Source organism: Macrobrachium rosenbergii, chromosome 21, assembly GCF_040412425.1.
Source record: "Macrobrachium rosenbergii isolate ZJJX-2024 chromosome 21, ASM4041242v1, whole genome shotgun sequence".
NCBI lineage: Eukaryota > Metazoa > Arthropoda > Malacostraca > Decapoda > Palaemonidae > Macrobrachium > Macrobrachium rosenbergii.
In genome coordinates this window covers 28,793,144-28,817,032 of record NC_089761.1, presented here as the reverse complement: position 1 = coordinate 28,817,032, position 23,889 = coordinate 28,793,144, and the positions used below count along the sequence as shown (strand labels likewise).

The window sequence follows — 23,889 nt, the reverse complement described above, 5'->3', positions numbered from 1 at the left end:
GTTAGTACACAACACTGCCCTAAAATTGAAGACTGCAGTATCTGCAACAATACAAAACTGAGAAAAATGGTAGATACTCCCTTGCCTTACTACTGATTTTGCAGATACTGCAGATGGGACCCCCTAAATACCCGTGGAAAACACCGAAGAATCATTCTGAAACCGTACAGTAGTAACTTGGGTATTAGTGTTTCACGAACCCAACAGGTGGCATATCTCAATTTCGAAAATTTTACAGATACTGCAGTTTTCCATTTTAGGGCGGAATACAAAGTCTAACGCTGCCACTGCCATAATCATTCTTAGAGAAAAACCCGAGAAAACTTCACATTTATCCGTTAACACCAGTGACAAACAGAATTCGACGTTTTCTTCTCTTCTGAAGGTAGCACTGAGTTCAACAGCCGTAGCTTGCTTGATTATGATGACAAGATCTTCATGGAATTTTCACAGAAGAAACGTCTGGAACGAAAAGTCAAAACTAAGTAACCAGTTACTTTTGCTTCAAAATTTAAACGTTGAAATATTAACTTTGCAATGTCCACCTGATTAATAATTCTGCCGAGGCAATGCAGTTGAAATTAAAGGTAGAGTAATGATTCAGTTTTTACCAAAAAAAAAAAAAAAAAATTTTTTAAATCAAGATACTTAGGTGTTGCCATATGGTGGGGTTAATCATGCAAAGGATATGACATTGTCAATTTAGTATCCAGTAACAAGTTTAAAAGCTTTTATACTCCCCAAGAACTCGAGATCTCAAGTGACCACGATTATGAAAAGGGGTGGGAGGGGGAGATTCTACAATACACAATACATCTTGCTACTGATTTATTTACAAAATTAAAATGTTAAGTCATTACACTGTATTTAGGAGTCAATTTCTATTGGAGAATTTCTTAAAAATTGCCAAGCTCTCTCTGCCCTTTGCTAATTAGCCCTTTGAGTTTAGTTCTTGCCCTTAACTATTTAGCCCTCGAGTTGTTAGTAAACAAGTTCAGGAGAATTACATCAAGATTTCACTTCGTTTGGAGAAAATATCTTAAGGATAACTAATAAATGTCCTTCTTCCCTTTACGAAGAATAAGTGGTTAATCTTGAAGCCTAACACCAGAAGTTCATTAAGTACAACTTAAAAGACCGAGATGATAATTGTTAACCGATCTAATTCAGTCTATTTGTATTTAACAAAAAACCAGCCGATTACCTCAACCATCTGACGCAGAATTCTTGAAATTCCTCAAATGCAGTTTCCCCAAGTAGATTGTCATCTTGAAACCTTTGAAGCCACGAAGCTGTTCTCTAACACCAAAAGGAAAACCGGGCTGGAGATCTGGAAGAAAGTTTGGAATTATATTTTCAATACTGACAAGGTCATAAGTTACCCAGCCTCCCAAAAAAATAAATTCCTGCTAAACAGTCGTAGAACTGATGCTAATAAACAGGACAATAAGCCCAGGATTTTATTCTAAAAAGCCTCAACATCTACCTCCCTAAACGCACATTCCGTCCACCGAAATAGATAAAATTCACGCTTAAAGATTAATCAAGTTGATATTTCGAAGTCAGTGCATCCCCAACCCTGATATCTAATTGATTTCATACGTACTCGAGACTTAATTGGTTATTTTCCTGTGAAAATAAACAAAATTAGACTTCACATTAATGGATAAGCGAAATTTGTTCACATTTACTTATTACTCAACGTCAATCAGTAAATCAACGGCGACATATTTATATTACCGCAGACGAGCATGCAATCCTTTCGAATGATAAACATTATTTTAAATGAACTACCCTTCCATTTTTCCCCTTAGAAGTTACCTGATACTTTAATAAATTTAAAACTGATACCAAACTATTTATGTAACGGACTGAAAATAGTTACCTTCCAAGTAGCCGCCTAAAAGCTTTATAACGAGTCTTGATCGAAGATCCAAAATTGTCTTGGGTACCAGTATATTCATTTAGCCCTTCATCGTAGTAAACGAGAACGAAACATTTCAAAACCTACAAAGAAATAGATGCTACTAAGTACCTTAATACAAATGTTTAATAAAGAATATTTAAGTACATTTGTTTCGAGTAAAGCTGAAAGCTAGGATCTTAGCCGCATAAGTAGAATGGCTGGTGGCCAAAAATGTGATTTAGGGATGTGTAGCTATGAATTAAGCGAACAGTACTGTATATCTCGAATATTCCACTAGTGGCAGAAACTTGAACAGACTTCCCTAAGGGCAAAAATTTGGAAAATGAGTATTTATTCAAAATGCCAAGACAGGAAGGCATCTCCTTGAATGGATGCAACTCAGAAGCTAAGGGGCCAAATAGTTTGATATATAAAAATTAAAAAAATGAACTTTTAACACTTTGACGTACGTATTGGAAAACGGAACTTAGAAGGGGTGAGATTGCCAAGGATTGCTACACTTTAATTTAGTGTGAGTAAAATATGGACACTTAATAGTACAACTAGGCAACAAATATGCAAATTTACAAAGACTTTCCGAAACACGTCACATTCCTCTAGAATCAGGCAGTGCCCGTACAAGAATCCTACAAGTCTAGTTTTACAATTTTCGAAGTGTAACAAAAAATGGCTTCGCGGTTATTCAACTATTTAACAGTTTTAAAGAAGTACTAGAAATTCTACGATTACGGGGGAGGAACAACTGTACAATCGGGAGGATTACGGAGGAGGAACAACTGTACAATCGGGAGGATTACGGAGGAGGAACAACTGTACAATCGGGAGGATTACGGAGGAAACAACTGTACAATCAGGAGGATTACGGAGGAGGAACAACTGTACAATCAGGAGGATTACGGAGGAGGAACAACTGTACAATCAGGGAGGATTACGGAGGAGGAACAACTGTACAATCAGGAGGATTACGGAGGAGGAACAACTGTACAATCAGGAGGATTACGGAGGAGGAACAACTGTACAATCGGGAGGATTACGGAGGAGGAACAACTGTACAATCGGGAGGATTACGGAGGAGGAACAACTGTACAATCGGGAGGATTACGGAGGAGGAACAACTGTACAATCGGGAGGATTACGGAGGAGGAACAACTGTACAATCGGCAGGATTACGGAGGAGGAACAACTATACAATCGAGACACCCTGACGTATTGGCAGTATAATTTAGTGTAAAACATACCGAAGATTAGCAGCAGTAGCTCTCAAATTTTAACAAGAGTCTATCACTGCAGAGGCAAAGTCAATACTGAACCTACAGGTGATGCGGAAGTCAGTATGCAAACTATAGCTTCAAACAAGCCCTTGTATACAGGGCTAAACTTCCAGTTACTAATCTAAATCCCTCGTTTCACTTGATAACCAACTTTTTTTTCAGAGACCTTTACTAGACTGAAAAATATTACCAAGGCTCATCACCACGTATCAAAAACTTTTATGAATAAAATTCTTTAACCTCATTTTCAGTGGACACGAGTGGACATGGAGCTAAATCTACCTACATATGTAAATATACAATTATGAGAAAACTGAAGCAAAGTTACCAGGCTACGTTTATTTTGGTGGAGAACGATTCAATTTCTCAGGAACATATCAAATATCAAGACAACAACAAAATGCCCAAGTTCAACTGTGGCCTAATTAAATGGCAGCTGATCAGCCTGCAATTATTTTTCAAGAGAACATTGGAAAAAAACGAATTCAAAAAAGACTTTCTGCTAAAATGGCAGAAGCCTCAGTAAAAAAGTACTTTCATTCAGTGGTCACTGACCAAAGCAGAGCGGCTGTTCCAGAAGTAAATAAAATTAACCAGAAGTATGAAACTTAATAGGTTCACATACAAGTACCAAGTACCATTACTTAGCAGAAAAACACGATAGTTTAAATCTCATTTATCAAAATGCTGACGTTCTCTTTGCACTTAAGTCTTTCCATCTTTGATTTGCTCTGCGCATCTACAGCATAACCAAAGCTGACGGCGACATGCACTGAAAAAATCTGACCTGACATGCCAACCTAACAAAATGAACAGCTAATATTAGGACCTCAAAATTCAAGACTGCGAACTCTCCAATTTGAATACTTGAGATTTTGTTCAGAAACCAACAACACGAAAAGTAAACCCATTAAAACTATAACGAAATTCTGCTGCTAACTTTCTCCCTCTGTCAAAAAGTGGTCGAAGTGTGTAACCAAATGTGCCAGAAAACTATGTTATTGACTTAACCTTCCGTCAACAATCGCGGATCCCCAAAAAGAAACCAGTGTTAATATAAAATAATCGTAAGTCCTGAACAGTTTTTACTTGAAACGTTTGAAAAACTTTCGTTCGCCAGGTGTTCCATTACTCAAAATTAGCCATGCACTTAAAAAAAAACCAACATGCGGGGACTACCGTAGGATTTTAGGATAAATGCGGAAAAACTATCAGAATTGGGAGTAGATTTTTAAAAAGGCTAACCCTATTCGGCAAAGATTAGTCGCCGAACTCTTGAAATCACCCACCATTACGTCCAACATTTTAGATAGACCAATGGTTCTTAACCTTTTTATTACCACGCCTCCTCTAAATTAGTCCTTCCCTCCACGCCCCCCCCTTGCATCTATGAGTAAAGAATTCTCTCCCAGATTAAAAAAAAAAGGGGGGCGGGGTTTCGAGGGATAGGTAGGGAGCTAAGTAAGTAAGTATAGCTTAGTTTTACCAGGCCACTGAGCTGATTAACAGCTCTCCTAGGGCTGGCCCGAAGGAGACTTATTTTACGTGGCTAGAACCAATTGGTTACTATAGCAACAGGACCTACAATTTATTGTGGAATCGAACCACATTATAGCGAGAAATGAATTTCTATCACCAGAAATAATTCCTCTAACTCTTCATCAGCCGGGCGGAATCGAACTCTGGCCCATCGAATGACGGTCTGAAGCTCAACCAACTCGGCCAACAAAGGGCTAGGTAAACAATTACAAAACATGGTAAGCCCAACGAGTCTGACCAGAATAGTAGACTATAGGACACTATTTATAAGGCGATAAGTTTCAGAACTTCTGAATATTAGTTCCTCACTCTTAAGAAAATAATGAGAATTTTTAAATTTACCATAGGGCTCGCGCCTCCCGTGAAAATTGCTGATGCCCTCCGTAAGGGAGAGCGCCCCCAGGTTAAGAACCACAGACAAATCTAGAACTATGAAATTAACTACAGAGCAAGGTAAACAAGCATTGTACCTGAAAATAGTTACTTTTTTTTTATACACAGCAACCGCCCATTTCAAACACATCTTTTACAGCATTAGGGCAACGAATTTCATCAAACCGTAATTTGATTTTCGAAACCTTTAAGTCTTATGAGACCTGACTAAAATACTTTGAATATTAGTTATTTTGATTCATAAAAATGTAAGTATTATGTACTGCCCGTTAAGCTGTTGTTGTACCAAAACTCACTGAACAAAGACAGTTACACATTTGTACAATTTCACAAAAAATGTGTAAATGACCAAACAAATTCCCTGAAAAACGCTCCTATAACCTAAACCTTAAAGCAAGAAATTCACATTTCAGGAACCTCGTGGAAAACGCAAGAAAAACTTCAAAGCCTAAATTTCAAGGCTGACTTTCACAAACCAAGTTGAAATTCCAAAGTACTCGCTATATAATTCGGCTATATAATTCTGCCCGAAAGTACGATAAGCTAATGGAAATGACCAGCACTTGTATCACTTAAAAATGAATACCAGCACAACACATAAAAACCACCTCTCGATAAAAAAAAAAACTCAAAAATGTGCCTATCATTAATCAAAACCATATAAAACACAAAAACCTACTAACCTTAAGAATATTCGTCAATAAATCTAACCTTCAGAATTCTTCTGTTCTTCAATAAGTTGTCACTTTCACTGCAATTTTACACAAAACGGGGAACCGATATTTTCCCACCACAGACTGTAGACTGTAACTAAAATGGCAGTGACTCTAAAACAAGGAAGTCATACACTGTTTTTGGACTCTGATCTGGAGTCCTTATGCAACAAGTGGCGCCATCTAACGTATGGTTTACTGAACCTCGCTGCTTATGGAAGATATAAATGGATACCTCGAATTTAGACTGATTTTTTTTTTCTTACAAAATATTACTGTTGTAAAAACTATTTTTGATAACATTTATAATTTATTGCTGTTTACGGGGAAATCAAAGTTACGATGCAACTAGAAAATGATAATTGTTTGGTGATATGGATAAGAAGCAACAATGCTTAATATTCCCCGAGTTTGGTGTTCGTTCAGTGCCGTTCACTGCATGAAAACTGACGGACGACTGATTTTATTTTTTCAGTTTTTTTAAATTCATTAGATTTTGCATATTAACGACACTTATAAATTTTGCCTGTATGATTTAGTACGTATACAGTATCTTTTCCCTAAGAAAACTTACAAACAATTTTTGTTTGGTATTTTTAGATTTTAGATACTAACAAATGACATTAATAAAGGATATTGAGCAAACGGATTTTAGTTGCTGAATTTACGTTCATGAACGTGGCATATTAAACGATTGCTTTTCAAGTCATGCGTCTTGTTACCATCATCTCATGTTACCAACTTTATTCAAACATAATTGTTGTAAATCTTAGGGTAAAAAACAACACTAGACTTGATAAACTGTCCAGTTCGTTAAACTTATAAACGAATGATAGAATATCGAATATCATATATGAAATATAACTCAAATTTATATAAATTTCTCAAAACTTTTCAATAAGCAGCGAACGTAGAAGATCGAACGTTCAGTCCTGCATGGGTACAGTTTACATTAGTCTACGCTTCAAGAAGAGAAAACGTAATATAAGAAATACAGTAATAGAAAACTGTATTACTGTATTACTCGTAAACGAAACCATACCTCTTTGAAACTGGAAGGAATCTTCATGGTTGATATATATATACATACACATACAGTACATACATATGTATATATATGTATATGTATATATATATATATATATATATATATATATATATATATATATATATATATATATAAAGTCGATAAAGCTTGTAATGAGAGAGAGAGAGAGAGAGAGAGAGAGAGAGAGAGAGAGAGAGAGAGAGAGAGAGAGAGAGAGAGAGAGAGAGAGAGAGAGAGAGAGAGAGAGAGAGAGAGAGAGATACCAACCTGTCTGTTTTGAGAACAATGATATAAGGGGAAAGCAGGGTACAATACAGCGAAAAGTAACGTCAGTGTTGGCCTATCATGCTTTAAGTATTTCTTGATTATTTCTCTTCTTGTAATTTGCCATTTTACAATAGCTTGTGCTCGTTGTAGATGTATATGTTTAAGTTGTGACAGTAATCATATTATGTCTGTTATTATACAGATTAGATCTGTTCTTGAATCAGGTAGGTTTATATATATATATATATATATATATATATATATATATATATATATATATATATATATATATATATATGAATGAATTTTTATCACGTCACCGTGATTCATATACAAGCATGAAGCTACAAACGTCCTTTAATATCCAATTCGCTATACCTCGGAAATAATTTATTTTCATACATGTTACCCGAAGGGGAATTTTTTTAGTTGATAATAAGTTCGTCGTCTCGTGGGCTCGAACCACAGAAGACAAGAACTTAGGACTACAGTCACGCGCATTTTAACCACACGGCCAACAAGTGAGGTATATTTTATCTCCGAGGTAGAGCGAATTGGATATTAAAGGACGTTTGTACATTAATGCTTATATATATATATATATATATATATATATATATATATATATATATATATATATATATATATATATATATATATATATACATACACACACACACACATATATATATATATATATATATATATATATATATATATATGTATATATATATATATATATATATATGTATATATATATATATATATATATATATATATATATATATATATATATATATATATATATATATATATATATATATATATATATATATATATATACATTCTAAAAGACATGCTATAGCCCCATAAAGCCTCTTTGTTTTAACTTAATTTTTAATGACCATTTTTAACAGATTTGAAGAAGCTCACTATAAATTCAAAATCGTTCCATATAAACGAGAGAAATTTCACTTACACGGAACTAAAAGAACTCTCTGTAAAGCATAAATAATATAAAGGCAATGATATCCTTTAAACGAAGAATCGATAAAACTAAACATCCCACAAAAACGGATATATAATATAAAATAAACAAATACATACATACATATATATATATATATATATATATATATATATATATATATATATATATATATATATATATATATATATATATATATATATATATCTCAGACGTCAATTGTCGAGCAATATCGAAAGGAATAAAAGAACTGTATTTTACACAGAATGACCATACGGAACGCATTACAGAACGCGCAGGGGAATAAATAGCGAAAAAATTGCTTTTGTCCTGCCATTGTCGTGTATATCGCTGCCTACCGTCATTAAGAATCATCAACGATAACAATTGGTGTGAAAAAAAAAGGGCTCCCAGTAAAAAAAATGATAAACGTAATGGGCCATAACGCTGGCCCACATAACAAGCAATCAAATTCCGGCGGGATATTGTTGCTTGCTTGCTATCTCTTTCTCCTCTTGCATGCTGTGTTTTGTAGGAGAGAGAGAGAGAGAGAGAGAGAGAGAGAGAGAGAGAGAGGTGGGGGAGAGATGGTAGTTTTAGAACAGGGAATAAGTGGTAGTTCTGTCGACAGAGAGAGAGAGAGAGAGAGAGAGAGAGAGAGAGAGAGAGAGAGAGAGAGAGAGAGAGAGAGAGATTTTAAAACAGAGTAAGTTGTGAACAGTGGTATCAGGGTTAGATCTGTCGGTGGAGAGAGAGAGAGAGAGAGAGAGAGAGAGAGAGAGAGAGAGAGAGAGAGAGAGAGAGAGAGGGGGGGGGAGGTGGTGGTGTTAGAACAGGGAATAAGAGGTAGTTCTGTCGACAGAGAGAGAGAGAGAGAGAGAGAGAGAGAGAGAGAGAGAGAGAGAGAGAGAGAAAGAGAAAGTGAAACTGGGACTAGTTCTGTCAACACAAAGATAGAGAATGGGAGAGAGAAAGGTTTTAAAACAGTAAATTGTGGAGAGAGAGAGAGAGAGAGAGAGAGAGAGAGAGAGAGAGAGAGAGAGAGAGAGAGAGAGAGAGAGAGAGAGAGAGAATGTTAAAACAGTTAGTTCAACGGAAGTTAAAACAGTGATATCGACTTAGTTCTCTTGAGAGAGAGAGAGAGAGAGAGAGAGAGAGAGAGAGAGAGAGAGAGAGAATCAAAACAGCAAGTTCTGTCGACAAAGAGAGAGAGAGAGAGAGAGAGAGAATGTTAAAACAGTTAGTTCAATAGAAGTTAAAACAGTGAGATCCGAGTTAGTTCTCTTGAGAGAGAGAGAGAGAGAGAGAGAGAGAGAGAGAGAGAGAGAGAGAGAGAGAGAGAGAGAGAGGTTATAAACGACGGCGAGGATAATGTTATGTCACGCATGTGTTTACTGTTACAAAAAATTCGTTTTACTGTTCTATATATTTTTAAAAACCAATTTGTATCTTTATTAACTGTTACTGTGTGTAACAACGATAGTCTACTGGTAAGGAATTTTTACTTTCCGTCGTCCAGCCCGGGGCCAGCTTTCCTTACCAATGACCTCTTTATAGTTATGAATGCTAAATTAGGTAATAATAATACTAATAATAATAATAATAATAATAATAATAATAATAATAATAATAATAATAATAATAAACCTACGTCAAGCATAACTATCACATTGGAGACAAGGGGGGTGAGGATTTGGGTGGGTGGGTATAGGGGTGGGGGTGAAGGGGCAGGGGGTTGGGGCAAGAGAAGGGGGAAGTAAAAGTCCCTTGCTCTTCTTCCTCGCCTCTTCTATTATCACCAACATTAGCCGGGAAAGTAATCTTAAAAATGACTTTTGTAAAATGGCGCCATGCATACTTATAGCGGCTTTAACGCTACATTTGGTCGGGGATCCCTTAAAATATTGCGCCGCCATGACCATTATTGTGGTAAGAGTAATTAAAACAAGGAGCGTCTCCGAATGGCTTAGCGCAGGTCGGGGTGACCACGGCTTAGGCGTCGGCCGTCGACGGTCGCCGGTGCCACCTGGACTCCGAGCGCGCTCCCGGACGCAGGGTTTCGTCATTTAACTTTTTCGGCGTGACGTATGGGCCCATGGCACCACCCCCCCACCCCTCCACCTTTTCCCCTCCTCCTCCTCCTCCTCCTCAAGTAGTTCCTTAGAGAGGGGGGGGAGGGGAAGCCAGGAGGAAATCTCCCTGATGGATCAAGGATTTAGAAGATTGAAGCCGTGAGTTTAAGGAATGGGATAGAGTTTACAAGTGAGGTCATAATGAAGAAGAAGTGCTGGCTTGTTTTCTCTCTCTCTCTCTCTCTCTCTCTCTCTTGGTAATCCGGGCTGTCCCCTAGGGTTTATTAGGGAGCCTCATTTTTCTCTTTATAGTCTTGCCCTGTCATTCATTTGTTTTCCTCCGTCACTCGATGCTCACAGAGAGAGAGAGAGAGAGAGAGAGAGAGAGAGAGAGAGAGAGAGAGAGAATCACCTCATAGGACAAAACGTTAGATTCTCGACAATTCCTTCCGTTTCTCTTCCTTCTCGTTGTATAAAAAATTCTTTACCGTTGGTCTGTCTAGCCCTAGACCTGGTGTGGACCACTGAACTCGGGGCCTCTAAATGCTATGAAAATCTCCGTTGTTGGGGTGTCTTTCGTATAAAATCGTAAATCTGGAAATTTGACATTATTCTATGCAAGAACTGACCTGTTCTGTCATACCAGACTTTTCTTATCTCACCTCTAATCTAATTAATTCAATTTCGATTTTCCTTTCTTTTTCTCTACACTTTTTCATCATACCTCTGCTCACTTTCGGGTTTTTTATTCGACATTTTTATTGTCCAGTATCACCGCTCTCATCGTAAAATTCGCGAATGTCTTGTATTGCTTTATTTTCCTCCTAGTATTGTCTAATATTTTCCTCATTTAACTCCTTAGCTCTTAATTCATTAATTCTGTAGTCTCTCCACACACGTTTTTCATATTTTAGTTTTATGTGAAAGAAAACTATTGTCTGCCCGTCCGCACTTTTTCTGTCAGCCCCCAGATCTTAAAAACTACCGAAGCTAGAGGGCTGCAAATTGGTATGTTGATCACCTACCCTCCAATCATCAAACATAACAAATTGCAGCCCTCTAGCCTCAGTAGTTTTTATTTTATTTAAAGTTAAAGTTAGCCATAATCGTGCCTCTGGCAACGATATAGGAGGCCACCACCGATTAATGTTAAAGTTTCATGGGCCGCGGCTCATACACCATAATACCGAGGCCACCGGAAGATAGATCTATTTTCGGTGGCCTTGATTATACGCTGTACAGAAAACCCGATTGCGCCGAAGAAACTTCTGCGCATTTTTTACTTGTTTTTCTTTATTTCACATCTTTACTTCCTAGAATCTTCTCTAGCTCTTTCTTGAACCTTCCTCATGGCCCCTTCTAATTACATTTTTTCTCACTTCCTCAGTTTCTCCCTATTAATTTCATTATCTCACTGTCTAACTCCATAGTCCCCTGTCTATGGTTTGTTCCAGTGCCTTCTATATTTTAAGCCATAGTCTCTCTTTTCCTCATTTTCTATACCGTAATATATTCCATATTTAATTTCTATAATATATTCCATATTTAATTTCTACTTTCTTAATCTTTATTTCTTGCAGGTTTCTTTGTGGCCCCATGATCGAGTTGTCCATAGTTTCTGAAAATTACTAAGTTACCATTCTGATTTCCCCTCCACTTCTCCATTTCCCCCTCTTCCCTCTCTTTCACTCCTACTCCTTGCTTTTACCCCTCTCCCCTTCACTCCTACTCCTCTATTCTTCCTTCCCCAACTCCACTCCTACTCCACTCTTCTCCCCTCCCCCTTCACTCTTACCGAGGCTTCTTCCCTTCGTCTCCTACTCCCACTCCTCTATTCTTCATCCCCAAATCCACTCCTACCCTTCTCCCCTACCCCTCCTCCCCTCCCAGTCCTAATCACCCACTTAACCCCATGCCTACTTCATTTTTCTCCCCTCCCCTTCAATATTACCAAGGTTTCTTCCCTTCGTCTCCACTCCTACCTCTACATTCTCCATCCCTAACTCCACTCCTACCCTACTCCCCTATCGCTCCTCCTACCCCCACTCCTCTACTCTTCTCACTTTCCCTTCCCCTCCACTCCTACTCCCCTTTACCTAGAGTTTCTTGTTTGTCTTCACTCCACTCTCATATTCATGGCCTATCTCCCCTACTCTACCACTCCTCCTCCTCCTCACTCTTCTCCCCTTCCCTGCCCTCCTCCTGCTTCCACTCTTACCTAGGTTTCTTCCATTCATCTCCTCCTCTCTATTCGCCAACCTACTCCTCCCCTACTCCCCTACCACTCCCTCCACTCCCAGTCCTCTACTCTTCTCCCTTCCCTCCCCCCAACTCCTACTCCACTCTTACCTAGGCTTCTTCCATTCGTCTTCACTCCCACTCTATTCACCAACCTACTCCTCCTACCCCCCCACTACTCCCCTACCCCTACTCCCACCCCAGTCCCAGTCACTACTGTTTCTCCCCCTTCCCTCCTCCTCCACTCCTCCTTCCCTCTTACCTAGGCTTCTTCCATTCGTCTCCACTCCCACTCTCCATTCTCCAACCCCAACACCACTCCTTACCTACTCCTCTTTCCTCCCCCTCCCCCTCCCCCTCCACTCCCAGCCCTCATTCCAAACTCCTGATCCTTTATTCAAGAAACTCTCTGTATAACTTTGCGAGCGAAAAAAAAAAGAAATTAGGCTGGTCATTTGCATTTGTTTTTGGATTAGACCTCGAATATATTTTTTTCCGTGATAATTAATCTGAGGAAGGGATTATCCCCTCTTGAATCATATGCTCCTGTTTTGAATATTCAGTAGGAGAGACTCGACATACAAGGGGTGAGAGAGAGAGAGAGAGAGAGAGAGAGAGAGAGAGAGAGAGAGAGAGAGAGAGAGAGAGAGAGAGAGAGAGAGAGGTGGTGGGAGAAATGTCTTGGAAGTACATATTTTGGTAATAATAATAATAATAATAATAATGATGATGATGATGATGATGATGATTTTACAGTTATGATATAATAATAATAATAATAATAATAATAATAATAATAATAATAATAATAATAATAATAATAATAATAATAAATAAGGCTTTTTGATGTTATCTATGTAGCTTTTGTAATTTACATCTTATCAGTTTTATTTCCTTTTCAGATCACCATTAAAAGTCATAAAAACTGCTGGAATAATTGTGACAATGCTCAGCCACTAACGGAAATATAAAAAAAAATTTGCTGAAAACCTCGAAATGGCACAGAGGAAATAGATACGATTACTGTGTCTCCCTCGGCCCACGGAGTTACGGGAACGAGAGGGGAAGCAGAGAGGAAGGTCCATATGCAGTAATGTCTCTTACCTGATGGGGGAAGTGTGTGTGTGTGTGTGTGTGTGTGTGTGTGTGTGTGTATTTGTGTAGGTGTTAGGGGTGTGGAGAGGGTGGGGGGAGTGGGGAGTGGAGGCAAACTAAAGATATGACACATAAGATAAGGAAATGTGAATTACAAAAGCTACATAAATAACATCAAAAAGCCTTATTTACTATTATTATTATTATTATTATTATTATTATTATTATTATTATTATTGTTGTTGTTATTACTAAGCTGTAGGAAGAGGCATGGAACTAGAGAAATCTCGTATGACACTGAACTCTCTTGTCTGTGGGAACAGGTGGTGCTACTCATGAATACTATACAGGACTTAATTTTCTAGCTGTGGGTAAGGGACAAAAATAAAATAAAAAACAATGTCTGGCAATAGAAATGAGTATCACACACACACACACACACACACACACAAACACTCATCTGATACTTCTCATTACTCCATTCATAAGTCACTGACTAACCTTTAGGTCATATCACATTCTTATCTGAGACCAATTTTTGCACCAAACTAGTTACTTTATTGTATGTATGTTCATTCAAATTCGTTTCCATCAATAAAGCTTCTAAACACTTCCTACGTCTTCAAAATAGTTTTTTATTTTTAAATGTATTCCTTAATTTCTTACTCAAAACTCACAAACATATTTCATTCACAAAAACCCTTTACCTGTGTATCTGCCAATACAAAGCCTTTGCCTAAACCACTCCAGGCATGCTAGTTATTGCCGTGCCTGTATAATGCATTACTGTATAATTGTTAAAGTCCCTGTTTGACCTTCCACACTCGTACAAAGGGAAAATTGTCTCTTTAACCATTCATAAAGAAATTTCCCTCCCCAAGACCCAGTTAGCGGCTCAGTTACATTATCTCAGTCATACCTCAGTATCTTGTACAGCCGTCCCTATTACCTTATAATTATATATATATATATATATATATATATATATATATATATATATATATATATATATATATATATATATATATATAATGAGTATCCACCATATACTCTCTGTCTGTCTGTCTGTCTCAAGACAACAACGACACATTTGCAAGCATGATGAAGACATCCCTCTGAAAATGACATAGAGAGAGAGAGAGAGAGAGAGAGAGAGAGAGAGAAGAGCGAAAGGTTATTGAGAAACCATTAGCGAATCGAATGCATTAAGAGGCCATGAAGAGTGTGGCAAAGATTACCGCACTTGTGAAATGGCAATATCTTTACCGGGTTTCTTCATTACTCGGGAGTCTCCTGTTACGGAATATTTAGGTGCACTATCCGGTAATCACCGCGCGTAATAAACGGAGTACTTCCCCGGCTCGTAGGAATGTGCGATCGGATTCGGAGGTGATTAAATCCTCTAGAGACGGGATTAGAACCCACGTATAATGGCGCGAAACGCATCGGATCTCGCCATTATCATCAAGTAACTTTTAATTACAGGCATTTCCGCGGCGTTTATTTTCTTAATGAGCGGCTGTTCACTGCCGCCGAACTTATCAGAGTCGAGTGGGGTGACCCGCCCGGGGGAAACGGCCCTCCGGGGAAATCAGCCTCTTCGCCGCCGTCGCCGCTGCTGCTGCCGCGCGCCGGACGCATCACCAGAGGATCGCTTTTCGCGTTCTGATCTCTCGAAGGGCGTCGGGCTATTGACGATGATTAGATGGGAGGAACGAGGAAGGGCATTAGCAGGGTTAACATACCGCTGGAAAGCAGGTTATGACTGCATTGTCTTCCGAGGTTCGGTTTTGAATTCGCTCGGAGGACGACAAGGTCGTCATTGCGTTATAAGATAAAGCGAATTAAAGGCGATTGCTTTAGGAAATTGCATGACGACTGATTTCCTATTTTGAAATAAACTCTGATAAATAAAATTTAATTTTGCATTTTTCAATTCATTTATGCAGCTTTCATTCTTAAGAAGATCTCTGATAGAAAATTTTAATTTTGTATTTTTTGAATTCATTTATGCAGCTTTCATCTTTGCGAGGAACTGGAGGTCATTCGTTTTATTCGCAAAATAAACTCTTGACCGATTTCTTCTTTTAAGTCTTAATATGACAGATGATAGAAAATAGCATTTTAATTTTGTAATTTTAATTTCACAATTTTATTATTCTATTTCTGTTTTTTTCAGCTTTCCTCAGAATAACTTTTAAAGGTATTGTCAACTTGTTTCTAGATACACACACACACACACACACACACACACACACACATATATATATATATATATATATATATATATATATATATATATATATATATATACATATATATATATATATATACATATATATATTATATATACATTACATACATACTGTACATACATAACACCATACACAACACAAACACAAATACTAAACACGCGATCAGACTTATCACTTATACACCACGTAATTAAATCCGTACAAAAAGATCCCGGGCGAACCCCAAGATATCGCCGACCGAATCCCTGAATAGCGCAGACAACGAACAGCTGTTTTATGCAAATTAAGAATCAAGAACGTCCACAAAGAAACGGCGGTAACCTTTCGTCCGTCTCTTTCTGGTGTCATTTCTCGGAAAGGTTTCTGTAATGTAATTGCCTACTAAGAATATAAATTACGGCTGAAAATTACATTAGGCTCGGGTAGAGAAAGTGCGAGGAAGGTGCGAAGGTGGTTCCTCCTTCTCCTCCTCCTCCTCACAAGGTGTGAGGAGCTTTTTTTTTTTTAAAGGAGAGGAATGGAAAGACAATTGGAACGTGAGGTAGAAGAAAGAATACGTATTGGGGTTTCTGACCAAATTTGAAATTGAATGTAGGAAAGTTTTATTATTATTATTATTATTATTATTATTATTATTATTATTATTATTATTATTATTATTATTATTATTATTATTATTATTATTATTCAGAACATGGAACAAGGACACATCACAGGCGTCATTGACTCGAAATTCAAGCTTCCAAAGAATATAGTGTTCATTTGAAAGAAGTAACAAAGTAACAGGCAATACAGAAAGAAGAGATTGGCCATTAAAAAAAATGAATTAACAATTAAATAAATAAATAGATAAAAATGACAAATGTAAAAATACAAAGTGATCTGAAACTGATGTTTTAGACTTGAAACTCGAGACACCAAATCAAAGCTCTCCATTTAGGTAGCCTTCACAACAAGTTTCGTGAAGAAGTAATGTTCATTTTCCCCTTGTCAGTGACCCACTCTTAAAGAAATCAGTTTAAATTTCAGTCAGACTCGATTTTCGCAAACAGTATCTCTATCAAATGTCAAACTAGAGTTCAGTTCCGTGTTCAGGAGGGTCATTGGGCTTCAGCATAAAGCGGATTCTGCAAGAGAACCATTATTTCTGCAGACGGCAAATTCATTAGCCTAATACGTTCCCCTTCTGGGGAACACGCCCTCATCAACTTGAGAGATGCAAAAGAGAGCGTTTAAAAAGCTAATGTTATTTAATGAATGTAAGAGAGAGAGAGAGAGAGAGAGAGAGAGAGAGAGAGAGAGAGAGAGAGAGAGAGAGAGAGAGAGAGAGAGAGAGAGAAACGCAACTCGACACCCGTAGTGAACTTTTTCACAAGTGGATTTTTTTTCTGCTTGTAGAGTGGAAAAATAAAACAACATCGAGTCTCATAAATGGGATATTGTGAACAGCACGATACTCGAAAACCTTCAATTACTTCTCGAGATCTTGTCTGAATAGATTAGCAGCTGGAGGTGTAAATGATTTCTACTAAAAGTCACCATTTAGGGCTACTTGTGGATATGGCGAGAAGGGCTGCATTCAGGGCTTGAATGCCTCTCCCATTTGTTTGTGTGTGTGCCTTTTGATAAAAGGAAAGAGTTTTGAGTCACCCCTCAACTTCTAGTGGGTAGCCTCGAAGAAAACGGCGATTTCCCGCCGTTTCCCCAAACCCCCCCCTCGTTCTTTCGAATCTCTATAAGAAGGCCCTCGAAACATTTAACCCTTCCGTGGATTAATTTCATAATTTCATTCCCCGATACCTCTCGAGACCAAAGTCACCACCTTCCGTCCCCTTTTACTAGTGGTTAAGCCTCGGCAATGCAGCAGGAGGTGCATTGAGGATCATCAGCCAGGGAGCTCTCTGCTCACAGGGGCGTCCGCTCTGAAGTTTCTTGGTATTTTCCATCAGCTCTGAAGAGCAGCAGCACCACCATCAGCAGCCTCTGTGGAAGTGGAGGAGTAAGGGAGGTAGGGAGGGAGGTAGGGAAGGAGGGAGGGCCAGCAAATTTGAAAACATTTTCGAGATGGCTGTAATGTGGCGATTACCCTCGCTTCAGGGAACCTCGAAAGTGGGTGTGAGGAATTAATACGCTAAGCCACCTTGGGTGAAAAAGCCCTCCTCACCTCGGTGGTTTCTCTAGGCTTATAAACGCAATCTGAGCAAAGTGAGATTCGAGTGCCCCCCTTTTCTCGTTTCGTAATTTTTCTGATGCCCGCGGTCGAGCTGAGCTGCTCAATGGGTGCCCTGCCTCACTGGCTCAGGAAATCAACTTCATTTGGGCTTCTCTCAGAGTATCACACGAAAACGGAATAAAAGATCAAAGAGGTTGATATTGTACGTGATTCAAAAGCGCTGAGGTCTCGCTCTCGCATTAGGCGGGATTAGTTTGAGCATAACTAATCTCTTAAAAGCAATTATTTCCTTTCATGTATAAAAGTCTGTCCCTGGCGTGGAAGAACTCTCGCTTCAGACTATTATGTCCCTTCTTGGAAAAGCTCTTCTGTCGCCAAGAGACGGAGTGTTTTTCCAATTAAATGAAGGCCGGAGAGCTTTCTTGAGTGTGTTTTTTTTTTTTAAGTACAAAATTCTAGAAATTTTATATAGAGATTTGCTGAATCCCGGGTTTTATCCATATATTAATATCTTCTCACTGGGATGGTTTTACGTAATTATAATTTGACAAATTGGTATATACTTTTGATGTTCGCTGCCCTGTTCTGGTTAACAGTTAAGGAATTTTCAAATTATAGTATCTTTAAGATTATACCTAAACTCATACATACACTAATACATAATGTACATATATATACATGTTTTCATATACGAACACATACATACATACATACATACATATATATATATATATACACATATATATATATATATATATATATATATATATATATATATATATATATATATATATATATATATATATATTCATTATTTATTTACAAATTTCTAAACAGACTAAGGTACAAATAAGTTCACAGGTGAGGCAAACAGTAAAAGAGGAGACTGATTCCTTAACTTCAGGTTAGTAAGCAAACTTAGAATTGCTTTTCCCAAAACCATGTAGGTACTTTATGCTTTGACTATGCTCTCTTTTTAGGAAAACAGTAAACAATATTGAAAAAAAAACACCAAAGTACAAATGAGCGTGGGTTTAATATCAGCATTCACTAATATGTCTAATCTCTAGTTTATTTCATTTAATTACTCCTGAATATAATTATGTCTTTTATACGTCCTAGTGAATTGAAACATAAGTCACTCTTGACGCACTGGAGTATAAATTATTATAGCTAATGGTTGGATAATCATTAAAAGAACATACACCAAATGTATTGAAAACTCTCTCTCAAGAGGTAAGGCGAAATTATTTTCCATTTGTCAGAATGAACCTTCAACCATTTATTTTTCAATGATTTTTAGACTCTTCGACAACAAAAATCCCTCACCATGTGCGTTAAAATGACGCACACATACGCACACGCCTCTTCTACAACAGACATCCCCCTTCCATGTACATCATATTTGCTTACTCAGATGTACACATGTACACACGTGCTCCCTCCCAATGCACTCTCTGCAGCACCCATTCTCTTCCCCCCCCAAAAAAAAAATTCACCCCCCGAAAAAACAAGGAGGCCACGTGCATCAGATTTACGTACACATATGTACACATGTACACAAGTGCTCACTTCCAATGCACTTCTCTGCAGAACCCATTCCCTTTCCCCCCAAAAGAAAACAAGGAAGGTGAAGTGGTTACACACGTGTCCGTGAGTGTATTTGTGTATTTGTGCATTCGTAAATCCACACGAACGAGTGTTTTACGCATATTGGTATTAGTCTTCCACGAGAAAGCAAAAATTTCCAGCCCCATCGCCTCGGTCTTCTGAACGCGTGAAACCCAGGAAATTGTTTGCCTTTTTTTATTCTTGTTTCTTCTTCTTTTTTTTTTATTTCATGCGGTCATTACCCACTTCTCTTCTTTTTATTATTATTGCGTGTCATCTTTTCCCGCAGTTAAGAGTGACACGGAAAACATCTTTAGTGGAAAAACCATACGATTTGGATATTGGTAAGGGCGTTCTCCCCGGGACGTTTCTTTCGGTTTCGGGGACTGTGAAGAGTTTTTTTTCCTATTTTAACCAGGTCATGCAATGCAATGAAATAAGAGGCGTTAAAGGTCACATAAATGATTTTTTGTTTGTTCTTGAACAGATTTCAATAAAATAAAAACACTCTGAAGAACTTCCTACTGACGTATTTACCGTGCGGTCATACAACGCAAAGATATAAGATGTTTTAAGTGAAATGCAAGTGATCTTTGTTTGTTCATGAACAAATTTCAAGGGAACAAAAACATTTTAAAGGACTTCTTACTGATCTATTTGCCGTGTAAAGGAAGGCAAAGTAATTTGACGTTGCGAATAAAAAGAATAAAATAAAAAATATATTTTTTTATAGAAAAATAAAGGCTATTAAGAATGAAATACAATTAAATAGGATTCTTACAGATATATATACCATATTATGAAAGACAAAATAATATGACATTACGAGTGAAAAGTGACATAAAAAATTGTCTTCGATTTTGGAAAAAAAAGACGATCTTAAAAATACAAGACAACAAAACCTTTCATCCCAAACAGACGAAAAACTAAAGAAAAAATGGAACGAACCAAAAAAAAAAAACGTAAAAACAATAAAGAATAATAAAATAAAAAAGAAAAAAAGGCAAATAAAAAATGAAAAGAAAAATCAAAGGCTAAACACCACAAAGGTATCTCAAGAGAGGACCGAATGAAACCCCCCCACCCCCCAAAAAAACAAAAAGTAAAAACAAAAAAATAAAATACAAAAAGACAAAATAAAAAAAAAATGAAAAGAAAAATCAAAGGCTAAACACCACAAAGGTATCTAGCAAAGCCCCAGGCTACCTCCGGCACACACACACAACTTAACGGCCAATTCCAGCACTTGGAACATAACGAACATCATATCTTGGACATTCCCATTCCAGTTTCTACAATGGTTCCTTGGAATTTCTCGTTGCCTCCGACTGAGCACACTACACGGTGTTGCGCCTGGGAATGAGCGGCCCTTTAAACCAACAAAATTCCAGAAGCTACACCCTCGTGACCTGCCGTCCAGTAAGGCCACGCGGAGAGAAGACGATGAGATGAGGAGGAGGAGGAGAAGGGAGAAGGAACGTTAATGTTTGAAAAATAGGAGGAGGAGGAGGAGGAGGAGAAGGAGAAGGAGGAGGAGGAGGAGGAGGAGGAGGAGGAGGAGGAGGAGAAGGAGAAGGAAAAAGTAAAGTTAGGGTTTGAAAAAAAAATAGGATGAGGAGGATAAGAGGGAGGGAGAATAAATAAAAGCGTCATAGGAGGAGGAAGTAGGAAGTATCGTGAGGAAGAGGAAGTGAATAAAATATTGAAGAAGAAGAAGAAGAAGAAGAAGAAGAAGAAGAAGAAGAAGAAGAAGAAGAAGAAGAAGAAGAAGAATAATTAGTGGGAAGAGGAAAGAGGAAGAAAAGTAGAAGTTTGAAAACAGGAAGAGGAGGAGGAAAGGAGTAGGAGGAGAAGACAGGAGGAAGAAGAAACATCTCAAGAAGGCAGAAAGATGTGACAGGCGTAAGTGAGGGTCAGGAGGAAAAGAAACGAAAGAAATGAAAGAAAATTAGCACATAGAAGAAGGATCAAGAAGACTGGAAGGAGAGGAAACTGGATGAAGGAGAAATTAAAAGAAGAGGGGGAGAGGGAAAAAACACGATAGCAAAACAATAAGAGAGAGAGAGAGAGAGAGAGAGAGAGAGAGAGAGAGAGAGAGAGAGAGAGAGAGAGAGAGAGAGAACACAAAAATAAAATTACCAAAAAGGAACAAAAGAATAAAACAGGGTATAGACGTAAACGAGAGAATTACCAAAGGTAAATGAAAGCGAGGGGTTAAGAACAGACAATTATAAGACATGAAAAGAGGCGTAACCAAAAGAAATGACAATATTTTGGCCATTACCCAAAAAGAGAACAGACTTAATACAAAATAAACGAAAGGAATAAAGCACGAAGGGACCATTAAGTAAGCTCGAATAAAAGCACTTTGTTTTTATTAATGATATTTCAGTTATATTATTTTATTAAAACAACGGAGTCACTTTTAAACATTCAAAAGATTGCCAGTCTCCCCCCCCCACCCTCCCCCAAAAATTCCTGGCTTAAAAATTCTTTCTTGTTGATACCTCTGAAAATACGTGAACATTACAGCTCTAATATATACTGTATTTTCTCCTTTATTATCCTTTCTATCTTGCACCTTAACTACGTCAATGAGAAGGTTGAAACGTTGAGATAAATATCCAGTGGTTTAGTATTTCACTATATTTTGTGATTGTTGTAATTTATTTTTTTATGGTGTGTCAACAATAAATTGCAGTTTTCATAGACATAGTAAATTTCGAATATCTTGGCCCATCCACCTCTCTCTCTCTCTCTCTCTCTCTCTCTCTCTCTCTCTCTCTCTCTCTCTCTCTCCATACTATAACTGTATTTCATAGAAGATTGCTTGACAAGTTAATTGTATCTTTGGCTCCATTCATATGAATTTGTTCACACTATATGCAATTTCATATGAGGAATATTATCATGAAAGGTTATGTTATTGCAACTTGGCAAGGCTTTTTCCAGCTTAGAGGTGTGCGTTGTCTTAAGAGAGAGAGAGAGAGAGAGAGAGAGAGAGAGAGAGAGAGGAGCTTTTAACAGGCACTACCATTTCCCCCTGATTACACTAAATCATTTTACTTCTTCTCTTTCTCTTCTTTCCCAGCACATACACACCCTCTCCTGGCCTACCCACTCCCACACCTCCCCCCCTCTCCCCATGCTAAAAATACGGAAATGAAAACACGAAATAAGAATAAACGGGGGAAAAAAATGCGACTTATTGATAATGCCTCTTCTCTCTTCTTACACAGCCTCACCTTTCCTGGCCCTCCTCTCCCCACCCCCACCCAACCTCCCCTCCTCCCCCACGAAAAAAACCCAAGAAAATGAAGCCCCCACAAAAATACGAAAATGAAAACACGAAACAAGGGATAAACGGGACAAAAAAAAAAAAAAAAAAAATCCGACTCATTGATGACGCCTCTCGAAGCTCATTTCAAATAGATGGGACGGCTCTTCTCTCTCTCTCTCTCTCTCTCTCTCTCTCTCTCTCTCTTAAAAGAAAAGACTGCGTTAAGATTCGGCTTATCTTTTACTCCGCGATTAGGATTCTGATAACGCTAAGTGGATGCTCCCCCGCCCGTGTTTAATGCGATTTACTTTACAGGGAGCGGTCGGTATAGTTCTTTCTTCCTCCCCCAGATTTGTTTTTTCTTTTCTTTTTTTGTTGGTCAAACGATTGTTTTTTGTTATATTGTTTTTGTTGGCGTTAGGACGAGAAAAGAATGTTGGTTTATTGTCGTTTTTGTTGGCGGAATCAAAACTTAACACTGCAAAGAAGAGGTAAAATAAGTTTGATGAACAAATGAATTGTTTTTGTTGATCAAACTTTTGTTTTTTGTTGTTTTTGTTGCCGCCAGAACGAGGAAAGAACGTTTGTTTTTTGTTGTCTTTGTTGACGGAAGCATAGCTTAATACGTTAAGTTAAGTATACCTTAGTTTAACCAGACCACTAAGTTGATTAACCACTAAGTTGTCTTTGCTGGCGTTAGAACGAGAGAAGAGCGGTTTGTTTTTGCTGCTTTTGCTAAACAACACACGAAAGATGAGCTCTGTCTAAGATGAATGTTACCGAAACTTCGGAATCATGACGTGACAGATTACGAGAAGAGCAAAAAGATACGGTAGATGAACCCAAGATTTATTTTTGTTGGTCAAACAGTTGCATTTTTTTTTTTTTTTGGCTTTCATTGGAGCTAAAACAAGAAAAGAACGTTTGTTTTTGTTATTAGAATGAGCAAGAACGCATGTAATAATGAGCTGTTTGCAGTGAAAGTTATTGAAACTACGGAAAAAATGTTTAAATAAGAA

General features: G+C 37.8%; 1 long non-coding RNA gene across 2 annotated transcripts in view; it reads right to left on the bottom strand.

Annotated features, from left to right (window-relative positions):
* Positions 1-227: 227 nt before the first annotated feature.
* LOC136849842 (uncharacterized) overlaps positions 228-23,889 on the bottom strand; it is a 305,045-nt gene continuing 281,383 nt past the window's right edge. The window contains exons 1-4 of one of the 2 annotated variants that reach the window (XR_010856443.1): positions 5,814-5,942; positions 1,886-2,007; positions 1,205-1,330; positions 228-462 (exon numbers count right to left, since the gene is read on the bottom strand). This is a non-coding gene — a long non-coding RNA (uncharacterized lncRNA). Of the gene's footprint in view, positions 463-1,204; positions 1,331-1,885; positions 2,008-5,813; positions 5,943-23,889 lie in introns of those variants that run through there. The other variant, XR_010856444.1, reaches the window with a different exon arrangement.